Source organism: Nomascus leucogenys, chromosome 20, assembly GCF_006542625.1.
Source record: "Nomascus leucogenys isolate Asia chromosome 20, Asia_NLE_v1, whole genome shotgun sequence".
NCBI lineage: Eukaryota > Metazoa > Chordata > Mammalia > Primates > Hylobatidae > Nomascus > Nomascus leucogenys.
Genome location: NC_044400.1, coordinates 73,327,311 through 73,346,505, shown reverse-complemented (window position 1 = coordinate 73,346,505; position 19,195 = coordinate 73,327,311).

Genomic DNA, 19,195 nt, shown 5'->3' with positions numbered 1-19,195 from the left:
GACAAAAGTCAAAGGGGTGATGTGAAAGCAAATACATTTTCTTGTTTTAATGCATATATAAACATAGTGCTAGTTCTCCTGTGTTATATTATTTTTTTCCTCATCATCAAGCAATGGTGTTTGTTTCTAGAATTTCCTTATAGGAGGAGTGAAGAGTAAGCATTTGGATTGGACCGGGATTTGGAGAACTTGTCATGTTGCTCCATGTGCATGTGAAATACATCATTGTAACTTAGAATGTGAATTATAGAACAAACATGAAAGTTAGAAAAATATTCTAAACATTTTTATGATCTCTACTTGCAATAAGGAAACTGTTAGGTTTTTCTATCAAAGAATAAGTGCACCAAAAACAAAAATTTCTGGATGGACAAAAGGAGATTTGAGGGGCAAGGCTAAGGATGAACACAAACCCCATATTTTCCTGTTGCCACTGTTCCATGTTGCTGGGCTCTATTCCAGCAAAATTTTGGAAAGTGTTTCTACAGTTCTGCTCCTCATTTCTTTCTCACTTCAGAACAATGATGCCCTTTCCAGATAAAGCATCTTAATTAAACAGATGACATTTGAACTAGACCTTGAAGAACAGGTCAGAGTTATATTGGGAAAGAAGTAGGAGAGGAACACCCAGAAAATAACATTTATGAACATAAAGTCACAGAATATAAATGTCTCTGACAAAGATAGAGATCAAGGGTAAATTTTAGTGTGGCATGGATTAATTCACTAACTTATTTAATATATATATATTTACATAGATAGCATGAATAGATACTAGAAATAAAACAATGGATTAGACATGGGCCCAACCTCATAATGTTTAGCAAATACTGTGTTCCCTAAGGCAGCGGTTCCCAACCTTTTTGGTACTAGGGACCAGTTACATGGAAGACAATTTTTCCACAGACTGGGATAGGGGGACCGTTTTCAGGATAAATCAAGCACATTACATTTATGTTGCACTTTATTTCTATTATTACTACATTGTAATACATAATGAAATAAGTATACAACTCACCATAATGTGGCATCATTGGAAGCCCTGAGCTTGCTTTCCTGCAACTAGATGGTTCCCTCTGGGGCTGATGGGAAACAATGACAGATCATCAGGCATTAGATTCTTATGTGAGGAGCCCTCAACCTACATCCCTCTCATGCACAGTCCACAATAGGATTCACGTTCCTATGAGAATCTAGTGTCATGGCTGGCAGATCTAACAGAAGGTGGAGCTCAGGCGATAATGTAAGAGGAAGCGGCCAGAAATACAGATGAAACTTCACTTGCTCACCTGCCTCTCACCTCCTGGTGTGTGTCCTGGTTCCTAACAGGCCATGGATAGGTATGAGTCTGTGGCCCGGGGGGGGTTGGAGACCCCTGTCCTAGAGTACATATGCAGTGGATGTTGAGAAACAGATTAATTCATTAATGCAGAGTCTTCAATGCCAAACAAAAGATTTGAGGGTTTTATCTGTTATAACTAATAACAACACTTGTGTTTCACTAATTATATGTCAGGCACTACACTAATAACTTAAAATTTATTCACTCACCTATTATTAGAACAACATTGTGATATCAGAATACGCTTGATATGTCCATTTTACTGATGAGAAGATTCAGACATAGAGTAGTTATTTAACTTGAGTAAGGTCTTCAGCGCTAATAAGAGGAAGAACCAGGACTTGAGCATGGGTAGGGTGGCTTTGGAGTTGTAGTCTGGCTGTTTGTAATCACCAAAATGAAGCTACAGTGATGTTTCAGTTTACATAACAGAGTCCTGAGGCTTAAAGATGCCAGGAAATTAATTTAAAGATATTGTAGTATGTATCCCTGGCCAGACTAGGACTCCAGTCCAGGAGAACGCCAGTGCTCCTTCTGCTTCACATAGAGAACACATCAGTACTGTGACACACAGAAAGGTTTTAGTGGGATGCTTGGTTGAGAAGAGAAATATGTTTACAATGAAAGAGGTGATAGTGTTGCTTGTCTTTGTATTGGTGAGACCAGTAGAAAAATATGGGACACCTCAATCAGCTGAAGTTCAACATGTTCAAAGGTAGACAAAGTTTCTTGTTGCTCTAAGTAAGTTTAAAACCGAGGCAAAAAGGCCTTGATTGATAAGGGTGGTGGATACATTTTTGAGTTTTCACTGGCATGATTCACAAAATTGTATAGTCCCAGGCTATCCCACCATTAACTGCCTCATGGGGACTGTCTCATATCTAACTTCTCCAGGACTTGATCCATAGGGAAATGCATGCAAGAATAAAAAGCATTAATGAATTCAGGATGCGTTTCTCACTAAACAGCAGTTTGGGGTGATGTCACACACACACACACAAAAATGGAACAAGTCAGCCCCATTTTCAGCATTGCCTCATTTAAGCTTGGCACACAAAGACAATTGATGCTGACTCAGAGTTATTTCAAGATGGAAAGAGTGTCCTGAATTATCACACCCCACATAATCCTGGCCACCCTGTATTCCCTCTCCTTACTGTCCCATAGGTGGGTACATCCTTTAGGCCCTTTTCCTTTTGCACAAGATCCTGAAATTTTCCCTACCCTGTGTGTTTGATGGTGCAGAAGAAACAATTCTCAAAAATAAACTAGTTTATCATTAGATGGAAGCAAGGTGGCACCTTTATTAATGAGAAATCAGAGTTTGGAGGACATAGTGCATTCCTCATGCAGATAGACCCTCTGCTATTGGCTCCTGCCTTTAAATTAGAAAGCCTTACTCTTCCATCTGCAGGTATTGCTATCCCTTTACAAGCCTCTGCTCCCAGGGAAAGAAAACTGTGCAACATATGACAAAAACTGTGCAACATATGACAAAAAGCAATAGAGGCTTCAGACTCTCCAAAAAGAAAACGAAATTGTGTCAAGAATGTAGTTGATTACTTCCCAATTGACTCTAAGATTAGTCAGTAACTTTTCCATGATGTAATGAGTAATGAGACAGAGAGAAGCAGAGTGTTCCACTAATTGATCTCAATCCACAAGAAAGGGGGAGTATTTCCTCCTTCCTTCCTCCACATTGTGTTCTCTTAGAACTGTGCTTTACTTGCCCAGGGAAAAGAACACAAGTTTAACAAGCCAGTTCTTCCCATTCCCAGTTGAGGCCCCACATCTAATGCTAACACTGCTTCTTGGAATGCATAGCCTTTAGAACTATCAATGAACTGAGCTGACCTTCCCCAACCCCTGTAGACTCTAAAATGGGTCAGAAGAGCACATTGGTTAAAACAACTCTAAGGCTGAAAATTTAATCTCGGTTTGATTTTCTGGCTCACAATTATTTTCTCAGTAACATTGCCAAAATAGCCTAGCAGGAGATCCATTTTGAACTTGAGTGATAACAATTATACTCGAATCACAAAATGTCAATAATGAGATGACCCACATTTAAATAACTTTTTTTTTTTGCTACTATAACATTACTGGGCCTATATTAAAATAGATTAAATCATTTTGCAACTTAAAGTATAAATATAATGCTTCCAAAGAATTAAGGTCCAAATCATTTTTTTTTCCTGATACTTGTGAGTTAAAATTTAACAGATTTTAAAGTCCCCACTCACTTAATTTTTTGACCACTTGGTGTCAGTTGGAAGAGTTCTCAATACATTGGACAAGACAGTGATCTCTAAGCATTCGAAAATTGAGCTCTTTCTCATTGGAAGGGGTGCATTTTCTTCTTCATGGTCTCAGAAGTTGTATTTGTGTAACACTGAGTCTCTGAAGTTCTTCACTATTTAAAAAATTCCAAGAAGTTACTATTAAAGAAAAGATTATCATAGCAATGGCATTTATTCTGAGAACTGGATAAACAGAGCAATTCATCATGGTTTCTAAAAGAGTTTTCGCAGAGAAAAATATTTTCAACCTGATCATTTGTATTGCCAAATACTGCAGCAGAAAGTTAGTATTGTGCTAAAAGAAGATGGATATCTTGGTGGAGACCTTGCTGGCATATCATTCAGTTCGTGCTATTTTTTAAAAATCTAATAATTGAAATTTTAACTCAATTGGAAAGCCTTCTCACCAAGATATTAATTCTGGAATTTTTTACTATATCAATAAAATTTACTTATAAATACTGCCTGATAAGTCAGAATGGATTTGCTTACTTTTCCACTCATAACATTGAAAAGCTCCTGCCTTCCATGTCTGCTGAATGGGGGTTCTACGAAGTAAATGGAGTTCCCCACACTTTCTTATGATAAAGCATTTTTCAGTTCTGAAATACTAAGGCTGCTTCTCCTTCATTTATCTTTCAAAATTTTAAGACATAAAAATATCTCTTCTTTGAGAGAGTTTCCCCTTCTTGTAAGTAATTAAGAGATACAGAATTAATTTATCACAAGATAGTGTTGATAGTGGGAGGGTGAGTTAGTTGATACTCGACCCCATGGAAAAGCTGGTTGATATGGTTGGCTGTGTCCTTACCCAAATCTCATCTTGAATTGTATTCCCCATAATTCTCACATATTGAGGGATGAACCTGGTGGGAGGTGATTGGATCATAGGAGCAGTTTCCCCCATGCTGTTCTTGTGATAGTGAGTTCTCATAAGATCTGATGGTTTTGCTTCCTTCAGTTCTCTCTCTCACCTGCTGCCATGTAAGATGTGCCTGTGTCACCTTCAGCCATGATAATAAGTTTTCTGAGGCCTCCCCAGCCATGCAGAACTGTAAGTCAATTAAACCTCCTTCCTTTATAAATTACCCAGTCTCAGTGACATTCTATATAGGAGTGTGAGAACAGACTTATACCCTGGTGCTGGCTCTAGACCTGCAATTTCCTTCCTCAACTTGAATCGTAACTAAAATTCGGCAGCCAATTTAGCCTCTTCCCTAGGCCTGGTGTTAACAATTTCAACCTAGAACTACCCTTGTGCCCTGTAACACGCTCATAATTCACTTTCTTTCCAACTAAGCACAGCACATATTCCTCAACCACTGAGGCCTAAAAGTTCTTTAGTGATGATATGTTGTCTCTAATCAAACTCTTGCCTCAGCTGAACCTTTTAACTGATGCCTCTGAGGCCACCACTATTTGCATGCTCCCTGTTCTTCATGCACATAAACTAAGTACAGGTCAAGATCATGGTGCTGGGACCTGTACCCACAGGCAGTCTACAAATTTGTTGGGACTCCAGAAGCCCTCTTCACATTTGTTGGGGCGTCCTTCTATATAAGCTATCACAGAACTCTGGCCAGTGTCACAATAACCTGCAGTAACCTACCATGGGCAAAACAGTCCAAAGATTCAAAGATTCAAAGTCCCTAGACCATGTCACACATACATAAAGCCAACTCCACAATGAAAAACCAGCTGCACTGTGTAATGCAGGTTGCAAGTCACTAAAATTAAAAAAAAGAAAAAAAAAAAGAGCCAGCATGGCCTGTGCTTAGAAAAGCACAGTTTACAAGCATCTGTTCCAGCTCTGCCAAAAGCCAAAATCATTCCATGCATAACTCATTTCCAAAATTTTACACCTTGCTCATTTCTCAAGGTGCATAGCCCACACATCAGAGTTATTTGAGAGAAGCTAAATGAATAACATTCCTTTTGCCATGACCTGGATTACAAACTAACTGAAAAATAACGTTTCAAGCAAATAAAAGCCAAAATATACCCATTATTAATAATAAGGGTAGATTGCAGTACAAAACTTAACCTTTATGAGCAATTGGACATACTGACACTAGCTTCTGAATTAGACACACTTACTGATCCAACCATAGATCATTCTGCGTGGAAACAGACCTAGTAAAAGTTACAGAATGAAGGAACAACATGTGATAATTGCATCTGCTATGAGACAAACTTTCAAGGCACATTGGTTGCACACAGATCAATCTCTTCTTGGATTGGGAAAGATAGTGTTGGGCCCTCAGAAAAGGCTGGAAGGAAGATTCTTGTTGCAGTGGTTTACAAGGTTTAGTAGGAACATTCTAGATGAGAACATGAGTGGGTGGAGATTCTAGGAATAAGTGGCACACTATGTTAAGCAAAGATACATGGTGTTTTTTGAGAAAGAGTAAGTCATTTATCATTATTAGAGTATAAAGCATAAAGGGAGAGGTGGAAGGCTACATGTTTAAAGAGATTAAAAGGTGCCAACTTATGAAACCCATTTAGGAGGCAATTAGGAGGTTCCAAAGGTTGGAAGCAGCAGAAATTCATGATCAAACACGGCTTGCTATTTGCTGCTTTTATATACTGTATTTCTGAAAACATAAATTATAATGCTTTTAGCACAATTAAAATTATAATTGTAAAAATAACGTTCACTAAGCACTTACTGTATACTATGACCTTTGCTAAGGCCTTTTCATATGTTATCTCTTTTAATATCTAAAGCAACCCTGAGGGAGGGAGGAGTGTTGTCCACGTGGCAGAGTGGATGATAAATGGTAGGACCAAGGTTCAAATGGAAAGCTCCCCACTCCAAAGCCCAGGCGCTCAACCTTCACTCCTCCTGTATTTTTAAGTAAAGCTCCCTCATCTTGCCTGAAAGCAGGAAGTTTCACATCACTGGAGAAGAGAGAAGAAGGACATTTGTACTGGGAGGAGTCGACTAGTCCCAATCAGGAGAAAGTAGCTACAGAGTCATGGGTGAACTGGGTCCCCCAAAAAGGAGCTTTAAGGGAAGGGACTGAATCAAGTCAGAGATGTCCCCAAAGCAAGACCAAAGAACTGAGCAAGAGAAGCATTTATCAGAAACCAAAATTCAGCTACAAGTGAGCATCCAGATGGAGGTATTATGAAGAGGAACTGAGACTGAAGGCAAAAAGTGCCAGCCAGAATCCTGGAGAGGAGAGCAAGAACCAGGACCTCATTTAAGAGACAACCTGCTTAAGGCAGAGTGAGGTGAGACTGGATTCATACAAAGACCTGGAATTCAAGTAGGTTAATGAACAGATAGTGTGTGCCTATGCCATGAATTTACAATAATAATAAGGGTGCTAATAATCACATGGAATTGTAGCGTATAATGAAAATATACACACTGGAGAGAAATTGCGTGGGTTGGCATCTCAGCTTTGTCATTTACTATAATAGTTCAATGACCTTGGGCTAGTTATTTAACCACTCTCTGCCTCAATTTCCTGATCAGCAAAATGAGTTAATCATTCTTTTTGTTTTTTTCAAGATGGAGTCTCACTCTTTCACTCAGGCTGGAGTGCAGTGGTGCGATCTCGGCTCACTGCAGCCTCCACATCCCTGTTTCAAGCGATTCTCCTGCCTCAGCCTCCCCAGTAACCAGGATTACAAACATGCACCACCATACCCAGCTAATATAAATATATATATATAAATAATATAATATATATATTATATATTGTATATATATTTGTATTTTTAGTAGAGATGAGGTTTCACCATGTTGGCCAGGGTGGTCTTGAACTCCTGACCTCAAGTGATCTGCCTGCCTCAGTCTCCTAAAGTGCTGAGATTACAGGCATAAACCACCAGGTTTGCACTATTGATAACTATTATAGAATAAAGTTTTTCTGAGGACTAAATGGGGCAAAATATGTAAAATACTAATTATAATTATTGACAAATCCCATAATGCTTGTCATTACTATACTGAGACTTATCTTAACATTAAAAACTGAAAACTGAAGCTCTGAGAGTCTGTGTGACTTTCTGAGGATTAAAGAACTGAAAAATGGTAGAAGTAGAATTTGAACCAGGGAAGTATGGTTCTTGAATGCATGAATTTAATCCCTATTAAATACTTTATCTTCCAAAATGTATGACTCCTTAGTCTTCTTTGTTAACAAAACTTACTTTACAAAATATGGAACTCTCAGTTGTATATATCAAATAATATTTGTCTATAGCTGCATTCTATGGACGTATCCAGTCATCCATTCCATAGTGGTAAGAGCATTATTATTATTATTATTTTTAGATGGAGTCTTGCTCTGTCACCCAGGCTGGAGTGCAGTGGTGTGATCTCGGCTCACTGCAAGCTCCGCCTCCTGGGTTCACACCATTCTCCCGCCTCAGCCTCCCGAGTAGCTGGGACTGCAGGCACCCACCACCATGCCCGGCTAATTTTTTTTGCATTTTTAGTAGAGACGGGGTTTCACCGTGTTAGCCAGGATGGTCTCGATCTCCTGGCCCCGTGATCCCCACCCCCCGCCTCAACCTCCCAAAGTGCTGGGATTACAGGCATGAGCCACCGCACCAGACCCACTTGTTTTAATGAATGACTGTGTTCATATATATACATAATAAAATGTTTCACCTGTGTGGTTGCCCACTGCTTCTGAAATGCCATCAATCTCTGGTGATAAGTTGTATTAATTTTGTTATAAATTTGCAACTGTGGAAAATAAACATAGACCTATCCAGCTGTTCACTTCCTCAAGCGACTTATCTCTATCTGTTGTGATCAATCTATTCTAGCACTCCTTCAGACTCCCTGCCAATTAATTAATGCCCCTTTGTAAGATGGCTTTCTTCTTGAGTTCTTCCATGGGGCTTCCCCCAGTATAGGTGAGAGTAGTGGTGAGCCAGGAATCAGAGAATAATAACAATGGTCTAGGGTAGGCAGAGAGGGTGAAATTCAACTTGACCAGTGTGTCATCCTCAACAGCAAAGAACTCTTTTTCTCCTTTGAGCAGAAAGTCAGTGGTTCCTGTTAAGCAATCACTTGATGCCCTCTGAGATCTGAACTCTGCTTAGAGCCCCAGGTTCATCTTGCCATCCTGTACCCATCCTGGCCTCCAGTTAAATGCACTTAGAGACGTCTGAATGCCCTGCACCCTGTATCTTTGCTGTGATTTTGCATGTGCTGCTCTCTCTGGAAAAGTTTCTTTCCCCCTACTTTGTTTCACTTGATAATCTCAGATCCTGTTAATGTATCATATATGTAGGCTACCTTCACAGGCACTTCCCCTCTGTATCAGTTTGTTAGTTTTACTGTAACAAACTGCCACAGACTGAGTAGCTTAAACAGCAGAAATTTCTCACAATTCTGGAAGCTAAAAGTCCAAAGTCAAGGAGTCGACAGATTTCGTTTCTTTTAAGGCCCCTCTCCTTGGATTATGGACGGCAATCTTCTGCCTGTATCTTCACATGGTCTTTCTTCTGTTTCTGTGTCCAAATCTCTTCTTATAAAGACACCAGTTATACTGAATTAGTGCCCACCCTAAAGCCTCATTTTAATTATCTCTTAAAAGACCGTGTCTCTGAAAACAGTCACAGTTTGAGATACTTGGGATTAGGATTTCAATGTATGAATATAAAGGAGACACAATTCAGCCTGTCACAGGCATTAACTCCAAAAGAGTCCCTTATGCTGATATTCCTGGCAACTAACAAGTGCCTCCCTCGGAGGTGGGCTCAGCTGTGTCATGATTATGTGTTCAGACGTCACCTACCGTAGGCTGTGATCTCTTAAGTCGTGGCCTGGCTCCTGTTAGTCTCCTCTCCTCAATTAGGTAGCAAATTTGTTGGCAGTGTAGGTGGCTAATTGGTAAATTGGTAAATGATCCAGAAAAAGAGGATCCTGTTAATGGAAATGTAGTTATTAAACATAATTATGAATTTGTCTATCTTTTTATCTATCTTCTGTCTTTCTTCCATGTACTACTTAACTGCCATTATTTAATTAGGAGATTGGATATGTCTATAAGTTTCTACTAAAAAGAAAAATTAAGTAATTTTAATTTCTTCACCAACTTTCAAGATCACACTTAACTTTTATTCGTGCTTAAGTATAATTTTTTTTAATTTTTGTATTTCCTGGTATCTTAAAGGATGCACCTATATTATGCAATTAGCAGCAGTTAGCATATGGCTATGTGACATGGTGGCTGTGGATGATTTTCCATAAGAGGCATGATTTATCTTGGACTTGCAAAGGTGGGGAGTGGTGTGGGATGAAAATAGGTGAACTAGCAAAAGAATATGAAAAGAATATGGAAAACACTGTTTGACCTCCCATCCAGAATTCTCTTCTGGTCAAATATGCTTTATGAAAAAAGGCCATCATGTTGCATGAGTTTCTCAACCTTTGTACTGGACATCCTTCTATTTACCTGACTTTTCATTAGTCACTAAGAGACCTTCTGAGGATACAGAAAGGACTAGGAAATAGCAACAAACAGTGGGACAAGAGGTCTGCAATAGGATGGCTAGTACTAAAAAGTCAAGGCTGGGCCCAGTGGCTCACGCCTGTAATCTCAGCACTTTGGGAGGCTGAGGAGGGTGTATCATGAGGCCAGGGGATTGAGACCATCCTGGCCAACAGGGTGAAACCCCATCTCTACTACAAATACAAAAATTAGCTGGGTGTGGGGACAGGCACCTGTAGCCTCAGATACTCGGGAGTTTGAAGCAGGAGAATCACTTGAACCTAGGAGGTGGAGGCTGCAGTGAGCTGAGATTGCACCACTGCACTCCAGCCTGGGTGACAGAGCGAGACTGAAAAAAAAAAAAAGTCAAAAAATAACAGATGTTGGTGAGGTTGTAGAGAAAAGGGAATGCTGAGACACTGTTGGAGGGAGTGTAAATTAGTTCAGCCATTGTGGAAAGCAGTGTGGCAATTTCTCAAAGAACTAAAAGCAAAGTTACTATTCAACCCAGAAATTCCATTACTGGGTATATACTCCCCAAAATATAAATTATTCTTTCATAAGGAGACATGCACGTGTATGTTCATTGCAGCATTAGTCGCAATAGCAAAGACATAGAATCAATCTAAATGTCCATAAACAGTAGGCTGGATAAAGAAAATGTGGTACACATACACCATGGAATACTATGCAACCATATAAAAGAATGATATCCTATCCCTTGCAGGAAATCAAGCTAAATGCTCATCAACAGTAGACTGGATAAAGAATATGTGGTACATATACACTATGGAATATTATGCAGCCATACAAAAGAATGAGATCATGTCCCCTGCAGGAACATGGATGTAGCTGGAGGCTATCATACTTAGCTAACTAATGCCAGAACAGAAAACCAAATATGGCATATTCTCACCTATAAGTGGGAGCTATATGATGAGAACACATGGACACAAAGAAGGGAACAGACACAGGGGCCTACTTGAGGAAGAAAGGTGGGAGAAGGGTAAGTATCAGATAAAATAACTGTTGGGTAGTAGGCTTAGTACGTGGGTGACTAAACAATACACACACTAAACCCCCATGGCATAAGTTTGCCTATATAACTAACCTGCACATGTATCCATGAACCTAAAATAGAAGTTAAAATAAAAAAGTTATGGGACGAAGCTGGGGCTGGACAACAAGAGACAAAGAAGGTACCTGATGGATGAGATCCACTGGAGCTGTAAATCTTTAGCACTTCCATCCACTGCCCTGCTGGCTCACAGCTGTGTTTGCTTCAGGTGTTTAATGAACTGCTGAGAGATCAATAGCACATGGCAGAGAACTTTGAAAAATTTCCCTTGACTCAATCAAGTGTCTTAAATCCTCATTAATTCTGATGATGTAAGCTCTTTCTAATTAGCTTAGTTGCTAAATATCCACTCATAACCGTTGATAAGGACATAAGAAACTTCATTCCCTTAGACCTCTGAACTCTCTGTGGGATTAGCAGTTCATTGCTGCTAATCCCACAGAGAGTTCAGAGGTCTAAAATTTTTATTAAATGGTATCTTTTCCACAAACATTACACACACAAACACACTTTAAAAGTATTTATTCATTTATTAAATATATGTATTGCATGGCTAGTACATACCCAACATTGAATCATTTTTCAGTACACAAACCTGGAAACATTAAGGTCTGAATGAATTTAAAATGTGAGCAGAGAACCATGCCTGTGACCAAGTAATTTTAGTATAATACCAAATGTGAAACTGCTTTCATTGACCAAACCAGGCTTTCAAAGGTAAATACAAAAGCTAGCTTGATTCTTTCTTCCATTGCTACTTCAAATTTACTCTCTAGAATGGTACTTTTTCTTGTTTAAAACTACAGAACAATTCCACGACTTTCCTGACTAGTGTTAGATAAGATCCCATCTCGAGGGAGCCAAGATGGCCGAATAGGAAGAGCTCCGGTCGACAGCTCCCAGCGTGAGCAACGCAGAAGACGGGTGATTTCTGCAATTCCATCTGAGGTACCAGGTCCATCTCACTAGGGAGTGCCAGACACTGGGCACAGGACAGTGGGTGCACTGCACCATGCATGAGCCGAAGCAGGGCGAGGCATTGCCTCACTCGGGAAGCGCAAGGGGTCAGGGAGTTCCCTTTCCTAGTCAAAGAAAGGGGTGACAGATGGCACCTGGAAAATCAGGTCACTCCCACCCTAATACTGCGCTTTTCCAACGGGCCTGGAAAACAGCACACCAGGAGATTATATCCCACACCTGGATCGGAGGGTCCTATGCCCACAGAGTCTCACTGATTGCTAGCACAGCAGTCTGAGATCAAACTGCAAGGCAGCAGTGAGGCTGGGGGAGGGGCGCCCACTATTGCCCAGGCTTGCTTAGGTAAACAAAGCAGCCAGGAAGCTCGAACTGGGTGGATCCCACCAGAGCTCAAAGAGGCCTGCCTGCCTCTGTAGGCTCCACCTCTGGGGGCAGGGCACAGACAAACAAACAGACAGCAGTAACCTCTGCAGACTTAAATGTCCCTGTCTGACAGATTTGAAGAGAGTAGTCGTTCTCCCAGCACGCAGCTAGAGATCTGAGAATGGGCAGACTGCCTCCTCAAGTGGATCCCCGACCCCTGACCCCCGAGCAGCCTAACTGGGAGGCACCCCCAAGTAGGGGCAGACTGACACCTCACACAGCCAGGTACTGCTCTGAGACAAAACTTCCAGAGGAACAATCAGGCAGCAGCATTCGCAGTTAATGAAAATCCGCTGTTCTGCAGCCTCTGCTGCTGATAGCCAGGCAAACAGGGTCTGGAGTGGACCTCTAGTAAACTCCAACAGACCTGCAGCTGAGGGTCCTGTCTGGTAGAAGGAAAACTAACAAGCAGAAAGGACATCCACACCAAAAAACCATCTGTACATCACCATCATCGAAGACCAAAAGTAGATAAAACCACAAAGATGGGGAAAAAACAGAGCAGAAAAACTGGAAACTCTAAAAAGCAGAGCGCCTCTCCTCCTCCAAAGGAATGCAGTTCCTCACCAGCAACGGAACAAAGCTGGACGGAGAATGACTTTGACGAGCTGAGAGAAGAAGGCTTCAGACATTCAAACTACTCCGAGCTACAGGAGGAAATTCAAACCAAAGGCAAAGAAGTTAAAAACTTTGAAAAAAAATTAGATGAATGTATAACTAGAATAACCAATACAGAGAAGTGCTTAAAGGAACTGATGGAGCTGAAAGCCAAGGCTGGAGAACTATGTGAAAAATGCAGAAGCGTCAGGAGCCGATGCAATCAACTGGAAGAAAGGGTATCAGTGATGGAAGATGAAATGAATGAAATGAAGTGAGAAGGGAAGTTCAGAGAAAAAAGAATATAAAGAAATGAACAAAGCCTCCAAGAAATATGGGACTATGTGAAAAGACCAAATCTACGTCTGACTGGTGTACCTGAAAGTGACGGGCAGAATGGAACCAAGTTGAAAAACACTCTGCAGGATATTATCTAGGAGAACTTCCCCAATCTAGCAAGGCAGGCCAACATTCAGATTCAGGAAATACAGAGAACACCACAAAGATACTCCTCGAGAAGAGCAACTCCAAGACACATAATTGTCAGATTCACCAAAGTTGAAATGAAGGAAAAAATCTTAAGAGCAGCCAGAGAGAAAGGTCAGGTTACCCACAAAGGGAAGCCCATCAGACTAACAACTGATCTCTCAGCAGAAACTCTACAAGCCAGAAGAGAGTGGGGGCCAATATTCAATATTCTTAAAGAATTTTCAACCCAGAATTTCATACCCAGCCAAACTAAGCTTCATAAGTGAAGGAGAAATAAAATACTTTACAGACAAGCAAATGCTGAGAGATTTTGTCACCACCAGGCCTGCCCTAAAAGAGCTCCTGAAGGAAGCACTAAACATGGAAAGGAACAGCCGGTACCAGCCACTGCAAAATCATGCCAAATTGTAAAGACCATTGAGGCTAGGAAGAAACTGCATCAACTAACAAGCAAAATAACCAGGTAACATCATAATGACAGGATCAAATTCACACATAACAATATTAACTTTAAGTGTAAATGGACTAAATGCTCCCATTAAAAGACACACACTGGCAAATTGGATAAAGAGTCAAGAATCATCAGTGTGCTGTATTCAGGAAACCCATCTCACGTGCAGAGACACACTTGGCTTAAAATAAAAGGATGGAGGAAGATCTACCAAGCAAACGGAAAACAAAAAAAGGCAGGGGTTGCAATCCTAGTCTCTGATAAAACAGACTTTAAACCAACAAAGATCAAAAGAGACAAAGAAGGCCATTATATAATGGTAAAGGGATCAATTCAACAAGAAGAGCTAACTATCCTAAATATATATGCACCCAATACAGGAGCATCCAGGTTTATAAAGCAAGTCCTGAGTGACCTACAAAGAGACTTAGACTCCCACACAATAATAATCGGAGACTTTAACACCCCACTGTCAACATTAGACAGATCAACGAGACAGAAAGTTAACAAGGATACCCAGGAATTGAACTCAGCTCTGAACCAAGTAGACCTAATAGACATCTACAGAACTCTCCACCCCAATTCAACAGAATACACATTTTTTTCAGCACCACACCACACCTATTCCAAAATTGACCACATAGTTGGAAGTAAAGCTCTCCTCAGCAAATGTAAAAGAACAGAAATTATAACAAACTGTCTCTCAGACCACAGTGCAATCAAACTAGAACTCAGGATTAAGAAACTCACTCAAAACCACTCAACTACATGGAAACTGAACAACCTGCTCCTGAATGACTATTGGGTACATAATGAAATGAAGGCAGAAATAAAGATGTTCTTTGAAACCAACGAGAACAAAGACACAACATACCAGAATCTCTGGGACACATTCAAAGCAGTGTGTAGAGGGAAATTTATAGCACTAAATGCCCACAAGAGAAAGCAGGAAAGATCCAAAATTGACACCCTAACATTACAATTAAAAGAACTAGAAAAGCAAAAGCAAACACATTCAAACGCTAGTAGAAGGCAAGAAATAACTAAAATCAGAGCAGAACTGAAGGAAATAGAGACACAAAAAAACCCTTCAAAAATTTAATGAATCCAGGAGCTGGTTTTCCGAAAAGAACAACAAAATCTATAGACCACTAGCAAGACTAATAAAGAAGAAAAGAGAAGAATCAAATAGATGCAATAAAAAATGATAAAGGGGATATCATCACCAATCCCACAGAAATACAAACTACCATCAGAGAATACTACAAGCACCTCTATGCAAATAAACTAGAAAATCTAGAAGAAATAGATAAATTCCTCGACACATACACCCTCCCAAGACTAAACCAAGAAGAACTTGAATATCTGAATAGACCAATAACAGGCTCTGAAATTGTGGCAATAATCAATAGCTTACCAACCAAAAAGAGTCCAGGACCAGAAGGATTCACAGTCGAATTCTACTAGAGGTACAAGGACGAACTGGTACCATTCCTTCTGAAACTATTCTAATCAATAGAAAAAGAGAGAATCCTCTCTAACTCATTTTATGAGGCCAGCATCATCCTGATACCAAAGCCGGGCAGAGACACAACCAAAAAAGAGAATTTTAGACCAATATCCTTGATGAACATTGATGCAAGAATCCTCAATAAAACACTGGCAAACTGAATCCAGCAGCACATCAAAAAGCTTATCCACCATGATCAAGTGGGCTTCATCCCTGGGATGCAAGGCTGGTTCAATATATGCAAATCAATAAATGTAATCCAGCATATAAACAGAACCAAAGACAAAAACCACATGATTATCTCAATAGATGCAGAAAAGGCCTTTGACAAAATTCAACAATGCTTCATGCTAAAAACTCTCAACAAATTAGGTATTGATGACACGTATCTCAAAATAATAAGAGCTAATTGACAAACCCACAGCCAATATCATACTGAATGGGCAAAAACTGGAAGCATTCCCTTTGAAAACTGGCACAAGACAGGGATGCCCTCTCTCACCACTCCTATTCAACATAGTGTTGGAAGTTCTATCCAGGGCAATTATGCAGGAGAAGGAAATAAAGGGTATTCAATTAGGAAAAGAGGAAGTCAAATTGTCCCTGTTTGCAGATGACATGATTGTATATCTAGAAATCCCCATTGTCTCAGCCCAAAATCTCCTTAAGCTGATAAGCAACTTCAGCAATGTCTCAGGATACAAAATCAATGTACAGAAATCACAAGCATTCTTATACACCAATAACAGACAAACAGAGAGCCAAATCATGAGTGAACTCCCATTCACAATTGCTTCAAAGAGAATAAAATACCTAGGAATCCAACTTACAAGGGATGTGAAGGACCTCTTCAAGGAGAACTACAAACCACTGCTCAATAAAAGAGGATACAAACAAATGGAAGAACATTCCATGCTCATGGGTTGGAAGAATCAATATTGTGAAAATGGCCATACTGCCCAAGGTAATTTATAGATTCAATGCCATCCCCATCAAGCTACCAATGACTTTCTTCACAGAATTGGAAAAAACTACTTTAAAGTTCATATGGAACCAAAAAAGAGCCCGCATCGCCAAGTCAATCCTAAGCCAAAAGAACAAAGCTGGAGGCATCATGCTACCTGACTTCAAACTATACTACAAGGCTACAGTAACCAAAACAGCATGGTACTGGTACCACAACAGAGATATAGATCAATGGAACAGAACAGAGCCCTTAGAAATAACGCCACATATCTACAACTATCTGATCTTTGACAAACCTGACAAAAACAAGCAATGGGGAAAGGATTCCCTATTTAATAAATGGTGCTGGGAAAACTGGCTTGCCATATGTAGAAAGCTGAAACTGGATCCCTTCCTTACACCTTATACAAAAATTAATTCAAGATGGATTAAAGACTTACATGTTAGACCTAAAACCATAAAAACCCTAGAAGAAAACCTAGGTATTACCATTCAGGACATAGGCGTGGGCAAGGACTTCATGTGTAAAACACCAAAAGCAATGGCAACAAAAGCCAAAATTGACAAATGGGATCCAATTAAACTAAAGAGCTTCTGCACAGCAAAAGAAACTACCATCAGAGTGAACAGGCAACCTACAGAATGGGAGAAAATTTTTGCAACCTACTCATCTGACAAAGGGCCAATATCCAGAATCTAAAATGAACTCAAACAAATTTACAAGAACAAAACAAACAACCCCATCAAAAAGTGGGTGAAGGACATGAAGAGACACTTCTCAAAAGAAGACACTTATGCAGCCAAAAAACACATGAAAACATGTTCATCATCACTGGCCATCAGAGAAATGCAAATCAAAACCACAATGAGATACCATCTCACACCAGTTAGAATGGCCATCATTAAAAAGTCAGGAAACAACAGGTGCTGGAGAGGATGTGGAGAAATAGGAACACTTTTACACTGTTGGTGGGACTGTCAACTAGTTCAACCATTGTGGAAGTCAGTGTGGCGATTCCTCAGGGATCTAGAACTAGAAATACCATTTAACCCAGCCATCCCATTACTGGGTATATACCCAAAGGACTATAAATCATGCTGCTATAAAGACACATAAGACACATGCACATGTATGTTTATTGCGGCACTATTCACAATAGCAAAGACTTGGAACCAACCCAAATGTCCAACAACAATAGACTGGATTAAGAAAATGTGGCACATATACACCATGGAATACTATGCAGCCATAAAAAATGATGAGTTCATGCCCTTTGTAGGGACATGGATGAAACTGGAAATCATCATTCTCAGTAAACTATCGCAACGACAAAAAACCAAACACCGCATGTTCTCACTCATAGGTGGGAACTGAACAATGAGCACACTTGGACACAGGAAGGGGAACATCACACTCCGGGGACTGTTGTGGGGTTGGGGGAGAGGGGAGGGATAGCATTAGGAGATATGCCTAATGTTAAATGACGAGTTCATGGGTGCAGCACACCAACATGGCACATGTATACATATGTAACAAACCTGCACATTGTGCACATGTACCCTAAAGCTTAAAGTATAATAATAATAAAATAAAATTAAAAAAAAGATTCCATCTCCTCATCTGTTTTGGACATTAAAAATCCAGGTAATAACCAAATAACTCCAATTCAAGTTAAGGCCATATGAATATTCAAGACTCTTAGTCAAATTAAAGCCCAGGATCTGATTCAAGCTCAAATGTTCTCAGTGGGCAGTGAGTCAAAGTTTGCTTCTTCTCTGACTCATACTTGCAAAGTTTGGCTACTGATGACTTTTGGCTGAATTTCTCTCTAGGAATGACCCTTAACTAAAGAGAATTCTTACCTGGAATTCCTCTTTCCTTGGCTTATATATAAATTAACCCCCAGGTATCAGGATAAAAACTACTATATCAGAGAGTCCATTTCAAAACTCCCCAATCTAGTTATTTCTCTGGGATATTCACCAATGATTACTGGATATTTACCAATAGCATCACCCAGGACCCCTTTGTATGATATTGCTCCATGCTGATGTTCATAAGTGTCATGCACTTACTGTCATGCACTTACTCTGCAAATAGGGGAGAAAAACACACCTGCATGCTTACTCACTGTATCCCCAGGATGGAGCACTGTGCTCAATATATATTAGAAATTTGGCAAACATTTGCTGAACAACTGGAATCAAAAAAAATATTGCAGTGCTTTAATTCCAGTAAATTTTTTCTTTGTTAGTTTGCCAAGAGATAGAAGGCTTCATTTACTACCAACTGATACCAACTTGAGTTAAAACTTTCTCCCCAATTTTTAGCAAGTCCTCTTAAAGATAAGAGGAAATGTAAAAATAAATGAAATAAAAACTCAAAGTGGGAAAACATCTTATCATCTGTAATAGTACTGTCCAACAGAAATATAATGTGTACTACAAATGCAAGCTACCTGCATATTATTCAGTTTTCTTGTAGTCACATGAAAAAACAGGAAAAAGCTAAAATGAATTTTACTGATTAATGTATTTAATTTAATTTATTAAAAATATTATTTCGCCATGTAATCAAAATAAACACTGTTAGATGC